This window comes from Callospermophilus lateralis, chromosome 9, assembly GCF_048772815.1.
Source record: "Callospermophilus lateralis isolate mCalLat2 chromosome 9, mCalLat2.hap1, whole genome shotgun sequence".
Classification (NCBI taxonomy): Eukaryota; Metazoa; Chordata; class Mammalia; order Rodentia; family Sciuridae; genus Callospermophilus; species Callospermophilus lateralis.
The window spans coordinates 580,370-599,566 of NC_135313.1; the positions used below are offsets into that span (position 1 = coordinate 580,370).

Sequence of the window (19,197 nt, forward strand, 5' to 3'; positions counted from 1 at the left end):
TACAGGAGGCCTGCAGTGAGCAAACAAGCATGGTCAGTCATCTGGGGACCGAAGCAAGGGCAGCCATGCATCCAGCACATTGACAGAATGTGGGGCTCCAGGCGGTGGAAGACTGCAGAGCAGAGTCAGGGGCAGCAGGAGTGCTGGAGGTCGAGGACGCAGGCAGGCAGATCTCAAGGCCCTTGGTGGATGCTTCTGCAGCAGGCTGACCAGTAATGGTGCTGGAGGGTCATGTGGGAGGCAACCTTGGGCCAGGCCTTTTGAAAGCGTTCTCACTCTTCCCTTCAGCCATAAGGTACCATGACCCTCCCTTGCCAGAGAGACCTGAGCCAGACTGCATCAATGGGTAGCAAAACATGACTTTGTGTGTGTGTGTGTGTGTGTGTGTGTGTGGTGCTGGGGATTGAACCCAGGGCCTCGTGCATGCAAGGCAAGCACTCTACCAACTGAGCTATGTCCCCAGCCCAAAACATGACTCTTTATATAACCAAAATTCCTTTTTGGAGAACTGCTCCCTTAAAACAGGATGGTTTGATGTTGTCAATGCACCAGAACTTTGGCAGACTTAGGGATCTCAGATGGTGAGCCTACTTTGTGTACCACCTACGTAGCTGAGGAAAAGTATCCTTTTACTCAGTCATGTTTCTCGTCTGGCTGACCTTCCCAATGCCATTTTGAGCTTACAACTTGGGTTTCATTTAAGACATTGGGCTTCTGTTCATTCCCACTGCTGTGTTGGCTGACTGGATTTCTCTTTGTCTTCAGTATGTGTCCTGGAACATGCTTGTAGGAAAGGGGGTCGCGTTGCGAGAAGTTCAGGCTTCATGTCAAGAAATGCGGATGGCCAGTAAACTGAACAAGATTTCAGTCTCACCAGTGGTCAGGGAATTGCCCTTCTGGAGTTCCGCCCACATCAGACTGATGGACAGTAGACAGGACCATCTGGTGGTTGTTCAGGGAACAAGAGCAGGGCTCCTCAGAGGCAGTGACTGAAGATGGTGGAGCCCATGCAGGGCAGATTTACTCTCACAGTATGGATCCGTGTATTGCTGGAAATTGTATGTCCAGTAATTTATCCTGTAGAAATCATATGTTCAGGAATTTATCCTTGGCGGTTCAGGCCCAAGTGAAAACAAATTTTCTTCTAGGCTTTTTTTTTTTTTTTTTAAGAGACTCAGTTTGACACAGTGGAAAGAAGGTTGACTTTGAATGAGGTAGACACTAACTAGCTGCTAAGCCTTAGCAAGCTGGATAATCTCTAACCTCTTTTTTTTTTTTTTTTTTTAAGAGAGAGAGAGAAATTTTAATATTTATTTTTTAGTTTTCAGTGGACACAACATCTTTGTATGTGGTGCTGAGGATCGAACCCGGGCCGCACGCATGCCAGGCGAGCATGCTACCGCTTGAGCCACATCCCCAGCCCTCTTCTAGGCTTTTTTAAAATTATTATTTTAAAACATTGAGAAAAGGAAACAAAAACTCAGAGGTCCCATTAGTAGGGGATTTTAAAATTATGCTTACTCCATTCAGCATGCAGTTTTTATGAGGAAGAATTTTATGTAAAGTTTGTAAAGATGGCCATGCCCTATTTTTAAATAGATGTAGGTGTGGCAGGTGGTGAACAGTGCAAAAAAGATCCTGTTTTTATTGAAGCCATGTATTAATATATGCCCAGAAAATATTGAAAAAAGATTAAAAATTATTTTGGAGATATTTCTTAGAGGACAGCTTCCTTGGGTCTGCAGGGAGGTGAAGATTGCCAATTACGTTTTATGGAGTTCTATTTTATCATTTTTATGCTAAAAATCTCATTTCTTGATAAGCATCTCTACAGCAAACACCCTGTGGTATTAATGTATTAATTCTATCAGTATTAAGCAGCATTAATGCAGCCCTGTCACATCCAGGCCTCCCTCAGTGCCCGAGGCCTCATGCGGGGTAAGGACAGATAGAGCTGCCCAAACTTCCAATCACTTGTTCCTGCACGTGTTTTAGGAGGATAACCAGGGGAGTGTAGATGGCTGAAAAGGTAATATTCTGAACACTCGTCCTTTAACTGACTTTTGGGTGAATTATGTCAGGCTCCAGAATGCAGATGTTCTTTTTAAACTTTGGGGAACCGCTGAGTGTGGAGATAATCCAGTCTGGAGGCTGGTGTCAGCATACTACTCTTAGGCCACCATTGAATGAATATCCTTAGTGAACGAGGATCTCATTTGCTTGGTCTGTGTGCCTTCTGTGACCATGCTAAGTATTGAGGGCCTGTTGTCCTTGGCCACTCCTGTGGCTGAGAACCATGTTGCTCAATGGCATATAGTGCCATTTTGCACAGCAGGTTGAGTGATGCCTCTTCCCACTTTTCTGCTTTCTGTACTGGTCATTTTCATTAGCATGATTCCTTTGACCTTGTGGCATCCTCTCACTGGCCGTGGGTTAGGCTGGGGACTGCAGTTATGCCAGGGAACATTGGTTCTTGTTCTTGGTCTGCCAGGTGAGAGAGCCTCCCATAGTGTTTGGTGCTGGAGGAGCCCTGACCTCTGCAGGACTTACTGTCTTCCTAGACAGTGCAAACAGGCTCTTCCTGCATGGCTAGCTTGCTGGCTGGACCAGCCTGCATGTCATCTTCTCTGCTGCTGATGCTGTTCTCAGTGCCTCTCAGGAGTGCTCTGGGTACATGAGTGGTTGTGCAGGTGTTGGCCTGCCCAACACTTGGCCCTGGTGCCTGGGGTTGGTCACTGGGATGGGAGGGCTCTGGGGGTCAGGCAGATGAGGGTGTGTTGGTTGAGCTCCCCTGTCTGGTGTTCTGGGTGGGAAAGCTGTCCTTTGTGGCTCAGTGAGAGCAGCCTGGCAGAGCAGCCCAGGAGCTCAGGTCTACAGGGAGCCAGCCAGCAGCAGGTTGCCATGCAGAGGTCTGGGGATGCAGTGCAGAGGGCATTGGTCCTGCCGCAGAGAGGCGAGGGAGAAACAGTGGCACAGTAACTATTAGAGAAGCAGTCACTAGAAGCGGCTGGATTTGGCTGTCCTTGGTGGTCACCTGCTAAAGGGGCTCTGCCCCTTGGGGTTCCCCTTCCAATGGAGTGTGTGGTTTCTGATGCCTTGTAATATAGAGCAAGAAACTTATTGCCCCATCTAACTTTCTTTAATATCTTTATTTATTGATTTTTATGTGGTGCTGAGAATCAAACCCAGCACCTTGCATGTGCTAAGCAAGTGCTCTACCACTGAGCCACGACCCCAGCCCCTTAACTTTTTGTTAATCAAAAAAAAATTTTTTTAAATACTGTTTACCTTAAACAGTGCAAAATATATGTGGAAAAAAAATACTGTTCACCTGTCAGGTAACTTATGGCATGATGGTGCCTTGGCTGGATGGAGTGTGTGTGGGCAGAACTCTTAGATGCACTGTGCTCCTGTGCTCTGGGTGCAAGAAGCAGCTTCTCAGTGGCCGGGCATGCTCCACATCCTGGCAGGTGTGGTTGTGCCCCCTGTCCCCTGTATGTTGCTCTTGATTTCACATTTAAGTGATAAGCTTTCTAATAATATCTGTACTTAGCTCAGAGATGTTTCAAGTAGAATTATGGGTTGTAGTTGGTTTTGACTTTTAAAAATTAAAAAAAAAATGAATTAGTTAGATGGTCTTGAAGCAGTGATATAAATCAGTGTGTTTGAAAGGCCAATTTGAAGAATAGTTTTTTCATTTTGAAACAAGGTTTCTATTTTGATTTGTTTGCTTGTGCTGGGAACTGACTTGCCAGCCCTAGAGACCAAAGTTCCCTGTTGTGTTGCCTACACAGTGAGCTCAGCAGGTCTGTTGGGCTCTGTTGGGGCTCCCAGGCTACCAAGAGACAGACCGGGGACCCAGTTGGGTCTTCCTAGTTCACACAGGTGGCAGAGATGGTCATGGTTGTGTCCCTTTAAAATTGGTAAGTGCAGGGAGGAAGAGATGGTGTTTCTGGGGAGAGTCAGCAGTTAGACTGTAGTTGGGCCTCCCTGGACTCTGAAGGATGCTTTTACCTTTGAACAACATGTGCAGGGTGTTCATGGATGCTGATTAACTGCCAGGATGCTGCCACCTGGAGAGAGTGCGTGTGTGCAGGACTCTATGTGAGAATTGCCCCCCATCTTGATTTCTTTGGGGTTCAGCTGTGCTTAGTTTCAGGGCCAGATCTGTATGCAGGAAAGACAGGTGAAGGGCTGATGTGCTGGCGGCTCTCTTCTCCTCCATCAGATCGCTACCCATCTTTAGATTCTATTGTCTGCTGGGCTCACGGCTCTGCTGAAGGCTGCTGTTGCCTGTACAGAACTCCTTGGTGTGCATGAGGAACCTCCAGCATGCACTGGTGCTTGCCTGGTTGCCTGCTGTCTTGAGGTGGCAGGGGTGTGTGCAAGGACAACCACCATGGGTTGTCCAGTCTGCAGGCTCCCTGAAGGGTGGGTCTTGCTGTCTTTGAGGGCAGTCTGCATGAGTCCGTAACACTGGGATGGCCCCGCCGGGTGGCACGTCTGGGATTCAGCATCTTAAGACTTCTTGTGGAACATCACGTCTTCCCTGCTCCTAGGAGAGGGTGGAGGGCCCTTCACGTGAACCCTGACATTATCTCAGATGTGCTGCTCTGCACATCTGGCTGTGCTCTCCATGACTTCCTTGGCACATTCTGATGGTTTAAATATCTACTTTCATGAACTTGGCAAAGTGATTGGGTGACAGACTAGCTCCTTGGGGTATCTGCACATTACACCACATAAAACATGGGTGGAATGCACATTGGTCTTAGTGCCTTGAACCATGATTAGGTTTCCACTTTGAACATGAATGGCCATCGTTCTTTGCCACCCCTGTGACAATGCATAGTGTCCTGCCCCTAGCTACCACTTATGTTGAAGTGTTTAATTCCAAGTTAAGGTGTTTAGTTTTTCTGATGATAAGTAGCATGCGTCCTCCATTAATTCTTTTGATTATTTGAACTCACTGGGCTTGGCAGAGTGGGTGCATCATTCTTCCTGCGCAGCACCAAGGTGCTGTCCTTGCCCACATGCAGCCAGCATGAACATGCTTACTGCCTGCTCACTTCAGAGTCCCCCTCTCCAGAAGGACCCATGTAGAGTTGTCTGTTAACATGTTGTTGTCGCATCTCCTTGGTCCCTTGCACACTGGAATGGCTCCCAGGACTTCCCCTTTGGTAGGATTGGCCTGCTGTGGCCCTTTGACCATACGTAGGGTTTGTGTCTGTTGGATGCGGGTTCTTCTCTGCAGCCTGTAAGGTGGCCCAGGGTTGCTCACTTCAAGAAGGTGATCCCTGCCAGGCCTCTGCACTGTGAAGTCTTTGTTCAATATGTGGTGGGAAGCCCAGCCTTCAGTTCCTTCACTTGCATCATACCGATTGACTCCAGCTTCCCGTTTCATTCAGTGGGTAATTGTCTCTTACTGTCATCCTTTTGTTTTGATATTTCTCAAGCCAGCCCATGTCCTTCTAATGTCCCCATTACTGTCTTCTTGCACTCTGGTACCGCAGGCTGTTCTGGGCCCTTTTGTCCTCTTCCTATTCCACACCTGTTGTCTGCCTCTTCTTCAAGGAAGCCTGCTTCCTTTGGTATTTCACCCTCAGAGAAGCAGGGTTGTTGGAGCCCTCAGCCAGCCGAGTTACAGTGTGTGCATATGCCTGTATGTGTGCACATATATCCACATATACATATGTGAGTATATTTTTGACACACTATTTCTTTTTATATTTCTGTGTCCTGAAAAACACAGGTTCATTCAGTAACCCTGTTTTCAACCTGTGCTCTTTGTGTTTCTCCCTTAATGGTCAACTCCCTTTTCAACAGTGACCAACCTTTTGCAGGCTGCCCACGGCAGCAAACTGTGCCCTTCCAGGCTGCTGCAGGGGCTGTCGCGTTGCTATTAGTGACAGTGCATAGTGTCCTGCACATAGCTATCCCTCCTTACTGGTGCCCACTGGTGCTCGTCCTGGTTCTGTGTCTGTCACAGTGCACCTAGGAGCTGCCTTGTACTGTGACACCTGTCCTTCTGTGTTCTTCTATAGGTTCTTCTGGCAAGTGGCTCTTCTGAAGATTGCTAAGCTACTTGTGTGTGTATTTTGTGTTACATGTTTTTTGGTTGACTTCTGACTGTGCACACCTTCACCAATTGAGTGGTCTCTCCCCTTAACAGTTGCAAACATGGCATGATGGGGCCAGACCAGCGGGTATGCCCAAATCCCAGCAACTTAGCCAGACAGAGTTTCAAGATAAGCAGCGCTAGGGACTTAGTGCAGTGGTAAAGTGCCTCTGGGTTCAATCCCCAGTACCACAAAAAAAAAAAAAAAAAAAAAAAAAAAAAAAAAAAACAACGGAAACTGCATACTCACTGAATTAATTTGCCTTTTGAGGATGGACATCGTTCATGTGTGTGGGGCAGTTTGTATTTACAGCAGTCCAGTAATTATCTGCCACTTATTTGTCTGTGTCCTAGCCTATTGAGGTGTTTTTGAAATTAAGCAAGAAAACGCCACTTATACTCTTCTGTATTAGCTGTTTTTTGCTGTATAAAGTTCTTAAGCTCCAACATGGTCATGTGAATCAGCATCTTCTCAAGTTGGTTTTGCAGTTTGTGTCATGATGACACTTTGCACCCACCAAGTCACAGGTTTTCCTTTTCAATCTCCCAGGTCTTCAAAGTTTGATTGTTGGCATCCAGATCTCTAATCTACTTAGATTTATTTTGGAGTATGGCGTGAGGTAGGGATCATTTTTTTTCCCCCTTGGAAAATGGGTAACAAGTTGGCCCAGTTCTGCTCACAGACATCCTTGTTTTGTTTAATTCTAATTAGTTATATGTGGACATCCTTGTTGATTCAAAATGGTACTTGTATCAATCAATAACTCATAGGTATACATGGGTCTGTTTCATTCATTGATTTGCCTTTCTTAGCCAATAGCACTAAGTGTACTGATTAACATTATTTTATAGTATACTTTCACTAAGTTTAGGTGAATCCCATACCTTTACTTTTTCTTTATTTTTCCTCTCCCCCCCCCCCCCAAATTTTCCATACTGGTTTTGTTTTTAGTGAATTTGAGAATCTTTTTACAGTAAAAAAAAAATAATTAAAAAAAATCCTGGGCTGGGACATAGCTCAGTTGGTAGAGTGCTTCCCTCGCATATACAAGGCCCTGGGTTCGATACACATAAAAAAAAATCCTGCTGAGATGTTGTTGGTTTTGTATAACTGCTATATGGATTGCCACAGACTTGGTAGCTTACAACAACAGAAGTTTGCTTCCTCACACTTCTGAGGCTAGGAACCTGAGATCTGGCAGGCCGTGCTTCCTCAGGAGACTTCCAGGAGAGGCTGCTGTCTCCCTCCACCTTCCCTGTAGCCATGTCACTTGTCTCTGGCTCCATCTGCAGGACTTTCTCCTTCCGGTGTCCTCATGCCCTTTGCCTCTCGGAAGTACCCCAATAACCCAAGGTTGTCTCGCCTTAATATCTTCCACTTATTCATCTTGGAAAAGACCTTTCTTCAAATAAGGTGATGTGAGGACCTGACATCTTAGGTGGCCTCAAGCAGCCTCTCAGAGTGAGATGTAGAAAGGCTTGAAGGAGAGCAGGCATCTTCTACAAGCCTTCTGTGAGTGTGTCCCTGCATTTGTGCATCTGTGTGGCACTTTTGCCAATGTTCAGAACTTCCAGAGCTGTTAGGACTTCATAATGTTAGAGGGTCTCATAGTACATGGTCATCTACAATCAATAGGATTTGCCTTGCTCTTTGTGTCTCCTTAGATTCCATGTTTGGCAGTCTTTGATAATCATTACCTGTCAGTTACAGATGGATGTGTATTTACACTCCTTTTAGTTGTAAGAATGCATTCCTGGTATTAGGCCATTGCTGCATCCCTAGAGCAGAACATTGCATCATGGTATGTTGTGATGGACTGGGCTAGTTATGTTTGTAAAGTGATTTGTAGTTGGTGATCTTCTCGCAGCATTTCACTCGTTGTTTGGGAGGCAAACCATTGCCCTTCCTCTCCTCTGGGGAGCCCTCCTTTCCACCAGGTATAAGCCATGTTTTTGAATAGAAACGGCTCAGCTGCATGAGTGGATGCTGGTTGGCTGTGGCTCATAGACATGCCACATCCCCTTGGCCCCTTGACTACAGTTATTGGTCCCCTAATGGGCTCAGAACCCAATTACTGCTACTGAGATACAAAAATAATTTGTGAGGCCCTCACGGGGGCAACTAAGCTCTTTATTTCTTTAGGAGCTCCAGAAGATATAATTACTACCCTTTGTAACACTGTTTGTAACACTGTTTCAGAACCAGGAAAAGATGATACTGTATCGTTGTGATCTGTTGTGTTCTTTACTTTGTCAAACTAGAGAGTTAAATGCTCTTTGATTGCTTTTTTCAGAGAAACTGATTTGGGTTTGAATTGACCACTCTGTTGTTCTGCAAGTTTTCATCTCCATTTACCAGTTCTTTTGTTAATCCGCTCTCTTCCACATTCTCTTTCCACTTTGCCTTGTGTGCTCAGTTTTTTCATCTTTTTTCTTCCTCACAGTAAGACTTAGGAGTCTGACTCACCCTCTGAGTAGAGCTCTAGCAGCATCCAGTGGACGTGGGCAGGGAGTGCTCTTTGCTCTTTTTCTTTTTAAGACCTTTTCAAAACTTTGAAACATAACAAAAAAACATACCTATCACCCAGCCTTAGCAATTTCAGTATTTTACAATTTTGTCTCTCCCAATGCCCCACCCTTCACCCCATACTTTGTGTTTTGGGTTTGAGTTAAGAGCAAATATTAGACTTTATATGACCTCTGAGTACCTCATTGTGTATCTTTAGTAGAATGAACTTTAAAAAACCCTAACCACAGACTAGGGATGTAGTTCAGTGGTAGAGAAATTGCCTGGGTTTGATCCCCAGCACCACAAGGGGGAAAAAAATCATGACCACAATACCATTGTAATATCAAAAAAATGGATTGTATTTTGTAATACCATCTAATATCTATTCTATCTTCAGGTTTCTTCAAATGTCACACAAAATAAGTATATTTACACTTTGAAACAAAATGCAAAGGTCTTCATGTTTTTTTGGTTTAAGCCTTTTAAGTCTCTCTGAGGCTCTCTCTGAAAATCTGTAACAAATCCCTTACCTTTTTTTCTGATTTTGTTTTTAATGTCATTTAAGAAAGCAGTGGGGCCTCTGTGCTGTGGGAGGCACTTCTGGATTGGGCTGACTTGTCCAGAGCTCTTCAGGGTGCTTCCTGGGAACTAGTAGCTAGGTCTGATTGTCCTTGTTCTAATGGAGGGCATCAAGAGCTGCACAGTAGTGCTGTCTCCTGCTGTGATTGGCCATAGGGTGAGAGGTCTGTTCTTAGGACTGGTCAGAGATGCCGGGTCAGCAGGGATTGCATCCTTCATGGAGTTGCACATCAGTCAGTGTTCTAATGGGTTTAATAGGCATTTGTGTGTTGTTTTATTCATTATTTTGTTAGTGTATTTTCTATTGCAGCCGTTCACTTTAGGGTCAGGGCTTCACTAGGACTGGCTCCTTCTGAGGGCTGTAGGGACCTCTGCATCCTGTCCTTTCTCCAGTTTGTAAAGGCCATTCTTTCTCCATTAAAGCACATGGTGTAAAGGATAAAGGACACTTAGGATTACATTTAGACCCCATGCATAATTTCAAGATAACACCCCCATGTTTAGATTCCTGATTTGTCTGTAATACTTATAAATTCTAGGAATTAGGACTTGGATATCTTTGGACTCTACTGTTTAGCTCACAGTTGGCAATTGCAAGGTGAAGATTTTTCTGATTTTATTTCTATATTTATTGATTGGCATTCTTACAGAAGGGCAGTTTCCTTTGTCAACTTTGGTTTCTCCTCCTGGAGAGGAAGAAGGAACGAGTGTTCTGTGGCTCTTTTCCCCCTGCAGTTGGGACTGGCTGGGGATCAGATAGTTGTGCCCCAGACCACTGCAGCTGTGTTTGGGGGCTGTGCTAGCTAGTCCCTGTTTTCTGGTCTGGGGCTGCTTCCCTGCTCTTTTGTCGCAGCAGGACAGCCCTTCCTGACCATAGCTGCTCATACCTAGAGTCCACTGTGCCTCAGGGGCCTTGTCCCCTCAGTGGGGAGGTGATGGCCCCACGGTCTGCAGCCAGTAGCACTCACTGCCAGTGGGCTGCTTTTCACGTAAACATCTTACGAAGCCTTTTTTTTAAAGAGAATTTTTAAATTTTTATTTATTTTTTTAGTTTTCCACGGACACAACATCTTTGTTTTTGTATGTGGTGCTGAGGATTGAACCCCGGCCACATGCATGCCAGGCGAGCACGCTACCGCTTGAGCCACATCCCCAGCCCTATTTTTTTAAAGGAGGAAAAAAAAAGTACATCATAAGTGTAGTATTTGTAATTCAAATAAGAATTTATAGGGTTTTTTTGTCAGTGTGTATCTTACACTGAGAATCTTTTTTTTTTTTTTTTGGTGCTGGGGATTGAACTCGGGGCCTTGTGTGTGCAAGGCAAGCACTCTACCAACTGAGCTATATCCCCAGCCTGAGAATCTTTGTTCTGATATAAGCTTGATTTCCACATCACCTTAGAGTACAGTAAACATGCAGAAAGCTATGCAAGTCTTTGGAGTGTGTACCTCAATGAATTTTCACTGGCTGAATTCACTTGTATAGCCATCATCAAGATGAAAGTGTGGAGCATGTTTTGCTTTATGATATAGAGTTTGTTTTTCTGTGGTTTATGTAGTTGTAGCAGTAGAGCTGTGCAGCATGGTATATGCAAATGAGTGTGCTTTCCATCCCTGATTTCCTTCTGTTCCTTTGGATTTAGACTCTTCCTCCAGCAGTGAGATTGCGTCCCTGAGCATGGCCCATGGAAAGGTGGTCCTGGAAGGGACGGGCACCAGCACCCTGAGTGTTGTGTACTCTGTACCCTGGAGAGATACATGCACCTCTGCTTTGCTGACTGTCTCAAGGAGGTGGTGCAATGTGTGCCTGCTCTTTGACCTTGTGCCCTGAGGAGGTTGCACAGAGCTATAAGGCAGCGTCCTCTTGTGCTGAGTGTCGCCTAACTGGTGGACAAGCTATGGTTTACTCATTCCAGCTCCTTCTAGAATTGTCTTGTTTCCATACTTATCAGCTATTCCTGTCTGTACTCTTGCCCTCCTAATATTCATTCTTCAGGGCCAGGGATGTAACTAGGTGATAGAGCGCTTGCCTAGCATGCGGGAGGCCCTGGGCTCGACTCTTAGTAGCACACCCCGCCCCATTGTAATAATAAATAAAATTCATTCTTCAGTTGCTGACTAGATCACCTTTCTGCCGGCGCTGAAGTTTCCTGCACCCAGCTCCCCCAACCTGGCGCCTAGTGTCTGCCCATGGTTGCTGCAAAGGGCTCCTTCCTCCCTGGTTGCTGGTCCTCACTGTGCTGCGGCTTGCTTCCCTCCTTGATCCTGTGAAGCCACAGGGAAGTCTTTCTCTTCTTTCTTTTTATGTGGCTCTGATTTTCCCCTAGGAGGGATTGTAGTCTGCTCTTGGTCCACCCAGACTTCTCACTGGACAGATAAAACTTCTCGTAGCAGTATATCCATGTTTCTCCTAAGTGGCTGGTCCGAGGCAATACCTCAGCAGCATCAGGCAGAGAGGGAACTCTTTTCTGCTTTGGTCTAGCTGCTACACTGTGTTTGTGCAGTTCAGTGTTGGATCAGCTCTTCCTGGAGACGTGCATCTCAGGAAGGGGTTTAGACTCTTCCTTTAGCAGTGAGATTGCGTCCCTGAGCGTGGCCCATGGAAAGGTGATCCTAGAAGGGACAGGCACCAGCACCCTGAGTGTTTTGTGCTCTGTACCCTGGAGAGAACACAGAAGAGTGGTATGTACCTATTTGGATAGGACAGATCCCAAGATTAATCTTTCAGATTCTTAAGTATTTCCACCCATGGCTTCAGCCAGCTTTGTATCCCTAGCAGAGTTCTGTGTAAACATGAGCTAAGTCTAGCTCATGGAACTTTGTGGGGGGGAAGTAGGAATCAAAGAATCTTCAAGTATAAATTGTTGCACTTGATCAAACTTTTTATTTTGTTCTTTGTAGTTGAATGGGATTTATAGTAAAGAAGATTAGAAGTATTTCTGTAATTGTAGAACTGAGGGGAAAGCCCTCCCCTATAGCCATTCTGCTCCAGTCCTGGCCTTGCTGTCCTCCTCTTCCCAAAACACCGTCACAGTTGAGGCAGGGACCTGGTGTGAGCATGATGCGAGTGGTGCCTATGTCCAGGAGCTGCTGGAAGCCCCCTTCCCTGGATCAAGGTGGTGGTCCATCTGACCAGCTAGGCATAGGAGCCCCTGAAGAGCCATGTGAGAGGAACAGTCTCCGTGAAGCATCCCTCTTGGGTGGGCCGTGGCTCTGCCCCCTGGTTCTCCAGGCACCTGGAGGTGAAATATGTCTGGACAAGGCATTGCTGCCTCTTCAGATGTTCACAGACAGTTCTGGTGATGGCTGTCCCCACCCTTCATGTTCCCAGCCTTTCTGCAGTCACCAGTCCCTTGCAAGGACATTTAAAGCAGTGAGGTTTTACTTTAGTTCTTGTTGAGCACATGGTCTATTAAAGCAAAGAAAATAGGTCTCGAGACTGTCTTTCTGCATCTCTTCTGGGAAAAAGTCTCTGTTGAGAGACAGGGGCACTCAGCTGCCTTGGCTCCTTGCAGACCGCGTGCCAGCCACTTGTGCCTGCTGAAGCACACTTTCTTGGATGGGAAGCGTGTGGGTGGGCAGTCCAGGTGCTGCTCCCCGTCCTGGGCCTGCTGCCCCTGCCGACCCCTGCTGCTCCTGGTCTCCTAGTCAGCAGCACAGAGCCACATCTGGCCTGCTGGGCAGTACCAGGTGCGGGTCCGAGAGGCCTGAGACCTCCAGCCTCCCACTTGAAATGGGGCTGCTGGTTGTGTCTACTTGTTTTCTCACAAAAACCAAGCTTATAAGTCTTCTAGGATTTTTGATGTTCGTTTTCTTTAATTGAAGTTGTTCAAGAATTTAAGAAACTTAACAAGCAGTTAGAATGTAAGAGTCTTTGAGATTTTAAAGATTTCCCCAGTGGTTGTCAAAATTACATCCCTGGAGGAGCCAGAGCATGGCACACCAGGAGGCAGTCTCTTGGTGGGGCAGGCATCAGTGGGCTTGTTCCCCGGAGCCAAGAGCTGGTTCTTCAGTGGGTCACCTTTGGAGGTCAGTTTTGACACTCTTTCTGTACCTCTTGTGCATCCTGTCCTCCACTGACAGACGTCACAGATGTGTCTTTCAATTGTGCAGAAATGCTACATTACACATACATAACATGTTAGAAATCCTCAATGGGAGTTTTTGGGTCCGAATAGTCATATTTTGAATTTCTACATGTAATTGACTATGTTTTCAGATGCTTCTCTGCCCTGACTTCCTACCACTTTCTATGGGAGACCCTACTGTGCCAAGCCCCCCTGTCTCTTGGTACTGACTGCTGGAGTACGCTTTGGTGTGGAGCACTTTGCCCTCACAGACTCTCTCTTGTTTTTTGGAATAGGTGAATGTTTTTGTTTTATGGGGTATTGAGGAGGGAGTGCTGAATGAGTGCTCTCCCACTGAGCCACACCCCAGCCCTTTTCACGTTTTGAGACAGGGTCTCGCTAAGTTGCTGAGTCTGGCCTCCTCCCTGGGATTACATTCATATGCCATTGTGTCTGGTTTAGCTCAGGTTCTTGAGTCTAGTTTCATTTGTCTTGATTTGAAAAAATTTTTTGCGTGTCTGTGTGGGGTGGGGAAATGCTGGGGGTTGAGTCAGAGCACCCTTCCACTGAGCTGCACCACCAGCCCCCATCTTACTTGTGGAACTCTGAACTTCCAGCTTCGCTGTGGGTTGATGTGGAGTCCATTTCAGCCTGGCATGAGGGATTATTCCTTCTCGAGTTTAATCTCTCAGTTTGGGCCAAGGGTTCCTGGACAAAAGGGATGGTGGGGATTTGAGCCCAAACCTTTATAGAGTTCCTGTCCCCTGTCTCTAGCTTCTGAGATACTCTGAGCTCCCAGCCCAGGCCAGGTATATCTGTGCTCTGTGGGATTTTCTGTTCTCTGCCCCCCACTTCTTTTGAGGGTATGGCCCTTTTTGAGGATCATGATTTGGCAGGAGCGGGGGAAAGGAGGCTGTATCCTCTAATATTTTACCATGAGCAGGTCAGAAGCTTATTCCCTGTCCCTTTAGTGTTGAGAACACAAACCACAGACCAGTGTTCGCCTTTTGAGATAGCCAGAAAGTTTAACATCATCTGGTCTGAATATCGCTGGATGTGCAAGTCCTAAAGTCCACTCTATACACTACTGGCTTCAGTGCACTACAGCCAGCTGGGAAGAAGAGCTGGTTATAACTGCCAGTGCAGAAGCAGCCTGGGGGGTGTGTGTCACAGGATCAGTACTTGGTGTTACAGTACCTTTTGTCAGATACCTGTTTTGTGACCATCTCTTCAGTGAGCCAAGCAGGTGCCAGCTTCTCTGAGCATGGACTTCCTAGGGCTACTGGAGATGCCTTACAGTGAACCTGCCGACTGCTGAGGCTTGTCCCCTTGGCCCACCTCCTCTCCTCCTGGTGCTGGACCCTCAAAAACAAAAGCGCAGGGGACACCACATTTGTTGTCACTGCTGCTGGCTGAGCCAGGGAAGGATGCTCTGCAGCCTCAGGAACAACGCAGATGCAGATACGTGTTCAAGTCTACCTTGGTGCCAGGGGGTCGCCTGGGCCCCATGTTACCTGGCAGCATAGTACTGCTTTCCAGGCTGCCTGGCCTCACTCTGCCTCAGACAGAGGGTGATCTCCCCTCCCGGAGTTACACCATGAAGTGCTATGGCATTCGTGCCAGTTACCCTGACTATCTAGCGCTTTGACTCTCATTTTTCCTGTCCAGGGCATCTCACACTTGGCCCGAGCACAGAGAGAGCTCTGCCTTTGGCTTTCCCAGCATTCCTTACTTTTCCTGTTAGTGAGGAGTCTCTTGGTGCTCCCTAACCCTTGGCAAGCCCTGTCAGCTTTCAAGTGGACCGTACAGCACATAGGAGGCCACTGTGGCCCTCCCAGGAATGCCAGGGTATCCTGCCTTCTGCTGCTGGAGAGCCCCCACCCTTTCCCTCCTCCTCAGCAGCACTGCTCTCACACTGTTGACCCTCCTGGCACCTCCGGAGCCTCCTGCAGGTTGGCGCTCACAGCCACCTCAGCCGAGGTGCACACTGGCGTCTGTCTTTAGTAGACACGGGGTGCCGGACTTGTGAGCTCTTTGCCCACCTGAGAGGAAGCCCCGCGAGGGCAGGGGTTCTGCTGCCCCCGCCCCCCACCCCGTGTGTCTGCGGGCTCTGCTGGTCCGTGGAGGTAGGGCCCTGAACTGCGCGCTACCAAGGAAGAGGGCTTCACGTTTTTGGAGGGGATTGAGTTGGCGGCTGTTTCCTAGAAGTGAGGGTGTGGGGGAGCTGGACCCGAGGGCTGAGTGTGCCCAGTCTCCGGGACTCTGACCCTCTCCCCTCCTGTCCTCCCGGCGCGGCCAGCCGGCGGGGAGGAGGGCCGTGCCGGGAGGTCCCGAGCCTGGGGCTCTGGGCGCAGCCCCCGCACCCCGCTCCCTGGCCCTGCGTGCGCTCGCCCTGCTGGGCCTGGCCGCGTCGCCGCCCGGGCGGCCGGGCCAGGACTCCGGGGCGCGGGGACCCCGCGGCGGGCGGGGCGCGGGCGGCCGGTCTGACGTGTCTCGGCGGGATTGGAGCCGCCGCCCTATATAGCAGCGGCGGCCCGGGCGCCGCGCCTCGAGCGTCCCGGCTTCTCGGCAGCGGGCGCGGACCGACGCGCAGACGGCGGGACCACGAGTGAGGACCGGGGGCGGGGGGCGCGGGCCGCGGGCCGGGACCCTGGGACCCCGAGACCCCGGGACCCCGAGACCCCGACCCGGTCTGCGCGTGCCTGCCCGGGCGGGGCTGCTACGTGTCCTTGCGCATGGCCGCCGCGCCGGCAGAAACTTTCCCAAGTGCGCTTCGGCGGCTGGGCCTGGTGCTGAGGGCGCGGGGCGCGGGGCAGGGAGGCGGGGGCCGGCTGCCCTGGGCCGCCCGGCCGGGCCGCACCTCCACCTGCCGCGCCGGGCAACGTGGTGGCGGGCAGGCAGCTTGCTCCTCGGCTCGGGCTCCTCGGCCCAGCGCGACCTGGACGCGCCCCAGGGTCCTTGGGTGAAAAATGCATTACGGAAAAATACCGAATTTGGATGAAAGGCCAGGAGGCCGAGTGGGATACTGTCCCTTTAAGCCTGTCCCCGCCCGCGGGCGCTCGTGGCCTGTGGGAGGGACGTGCTGAGGTGGCATCTGCGAAAGTTCCTCCGCTGGCCGGGTCTGACTTCCAGAGCTGGGTAGAGCGGCGCCGGCCGGCCTGTGCGCCCTGCGCCCCCACTGCTTGCAGACTTAGACTTCGTGATCTTTCAGTGGAGCAGGACTTTATATTTATTCTGGAGTTTGTGGTCTTGGGTACTTTGAAAAATACGTTACTTGCGAGACTTCAGAGGACGTGAAAGTAAGCAGCTTTATCTCTGCTGGAGGGGGTTGGTGCTTTCCCGACCCCACCAGATGCCGAGTGAACTGCGTGGCTGGCCTCAGCAGTCTCTGACACAGAAGGCCCTCCAGGCACGGCTGGGGAGCTCTCTGCAGACGCTTGTCCCTTACACAGATAGTTGGCACTCAGATACTTCCTTGTTGAGAAGTAAACACGATTCTATGGTTAAATCCTTCCTTGCTGTCTGCTTGTTAGCCAGGTTTTCAGCCAGACCTCCCGGGATCTCCCAGCTGTCCCCCGTGCCTTCTCACTTCCATCTCCCTTGTGGCCCCAGGGATGCTCTTCCACCCCCTTTCTTGGGATAAAAGAGGAAGCTCTTGGCTTCTGCCTCTCTTCCAATGGTTCTGATTCTGTTAGCTGCGGAGTTGGATTTTGAAATGTGGCTTTTTAAAAAATATTTTTTAGTTGTAGATGGACAAAATATCTTTAATTTTTATATATTTATTTGTATGTGGTGACTTTTTTTGCTATGACATTCACATCCTTGAAAACAAAACTTTAAAGTGCAGGTTAAGAATAGTTTGAGGTTTGCATTGGGTAGAATTGATTTCTGAAGGACCCCAGCTTCCTGTGGAAGAAGTAGTTCAGAGCAGTGCTGGTGCTGAGGGCCTGGGCCTGTGAGGATCCTGAGGGAGGAGAGTGAGGAGAGAGAGGAGGCCAGTTCTCTGTCTAACTCAAAGGGAGAAGAAGTCACAGTTTTCCCCATATCTTGACGCTGGACCTCAGCAGCCACCTACAGGGACCTGGACTCCCTTAGAAGCCCATGGGCACTTCGTCCCCATGGTGTTTGAAAACCATATTTGAGCAGTTTTATTCAATCCAGTGAGAAACTGAGATACTGCCTCTGTTCCTTGATAAGGTCCTTCTTAGATCTCCCAGGAACTTAAGAACGGTGCCGAGGAGCAGGTCGTCGGAGGACATGTCAAGCTGTGTCCTTGGGTTTTGTGAGGCAGCTCCAGGTGCAACAGGTTGGACCACTAAGTGTCCTCAGTAGAGGCAGGGTTGGGGGCTTTCTTAAGTGCTGCTGAGGCTGTGAAACCAGAGGCAGGGGGACAGTTGGGCTGGGTACCATGGGAAGAATGGTTGGGCACTTCATAAGGACTCTGAGCCCAGTCTCAGGTGGGGAGGAGGTCTACGTTTACATGTGGTTCATCAGATATGTGCTTAAAACGGATTCTTTAAAAACAGGGTTTTAAGTGGTTAATAAAAACAAAGTCTATTGGATGGAACCAGAGCCCTGGTTATTAAACACATCCCTGGTTGTGGTCTGTTTATCTCTAGCTCTGACAAATGGTCATTTGAAATGGGAAGGCTAGGGTCCCACTGTGTCCTGTCAGATCAGCTGGAGGTTTCTGGAGGTTCTTCTGCTGTCCTTGGCTGCCGACGGCCTTTGTACACTGGGGAGTTCTGGGACCCTGCTCAGATTCTCCCTGGAAATGGCTCAGCTGCGTGCAGGCTCCTTTCTCACTTGGACATGGGAGTCCACAGAAGGGCTAGATGGGATGGACTTCCACAAGGTGTGGAAGAGACTAACAGTGGACACAGCTGGGACCCACCAGGCACAGCTCTGTGCTGCAGTCAGTGAGAGCTAATGTGACATTGCTCAAGCTTGTGTGGCTGTCACAGGCATTAAAGACGTGCCCAGTCCTGGAAAGCAGGGTGATGGTCAGTGCAGCACCGACGTAAGCATGTGGGTGTAATTTGAGGTCACAAGGACGAATCTGGCTTGGTAAGGTGTGGTGTCTGGGCTTAAGAAGTGACATTGGGACTGGATGCAGTTGTATACTCGTAGTGCCAGCCACTTGGGGACCGAGGCAGGAGGGGGCTACAGGCTCCAGGACAGTCACAGTGACTTAGCAAGGCCCTGTCTTAAAATGTTTAAAAGGGTCAGGGATGCAGCTTAGTGGTAGAGAGCTTTCCCAAGCATGAAGGAGGCCCTGGGTTTAATCCCCACCACTGAAGAAGGGAGCAAAGGATGACCTCATGTGGGAGACCAGACCGTGAAGATGCAGGTCGACCGCAAAGCTCGCAGGAAGATTGCGGGATGGGTGGGAGCAGGGGCCAGAGGCATATGTCCAGAGCACCCCATCTTCTTAGACAGGTTCTGCATGGACTGGCCAGACCCTGGGAACCTCAGGGAACAGGTGTGACTCATGAACATTCTACTGTTCATAATTTAACAGGTTTTCTCCTTCACTTTAGTCTTAAAGATTTATAAATTAGAATTTGTTGATGCTACTCTTTTTTTTTTAGAGAGAGAGAGAGAGAATTTTTTAACATTTATTTTTTAGTTTTTCGGTGGGCACAACATCTTTTTTTTTTTTTTTTTTTTTTTTGGTATGTGGTGCTGAGGATCGAACCCGGGCCGCATGCATGCCAGGCGAGCGCGCTACCGCTTGAGCCACATCCCCAGCCCCTATGCTACTCTTATATAAAATATCCCCAATCAGTTTGTCCCCTCCTTCAGTTAGGGCACACCTGTGTGGCTGATGTGAGGCTCCCTGAGGGACTGTGGCCTCTGGCCTGTGTTTCAGACCCTGGGCCTAGGTCGCCATCGGGTCCCCCTCCTCTGCTGGAGCCTGGGACC

The 19,197-nt window shown here is 48.8% G+C and overlaps 1 protein-coding gene across 3 annotated transcripts in view; it reads left to right on the forward strand.

Annotated features, from left to right (window-relative positions):
* Positions 1-19,197, forward strand: part of Hdlbp (high density lipoprotein binding protein) — a 51,302-nt gene that overhangs the window by 4,792 nt on the left and 27,313 nt on the right. The window contains exon 1 of one of the 3 annotated variants that reach the window (XM_076841656.1): positions 15,796-15,880. The exons of the other annotated variants lie outside the window; for them this stretch is intronic. The gene's annotated coding sequence lies outside the window, so the exon portion shown is untranslated. Of the gene's footprint in view, positions 1-15,795; positions 15,881-19,197 lie in introns of those variants that run through there. 3 annotated transcript variants of the gene reach the window in all.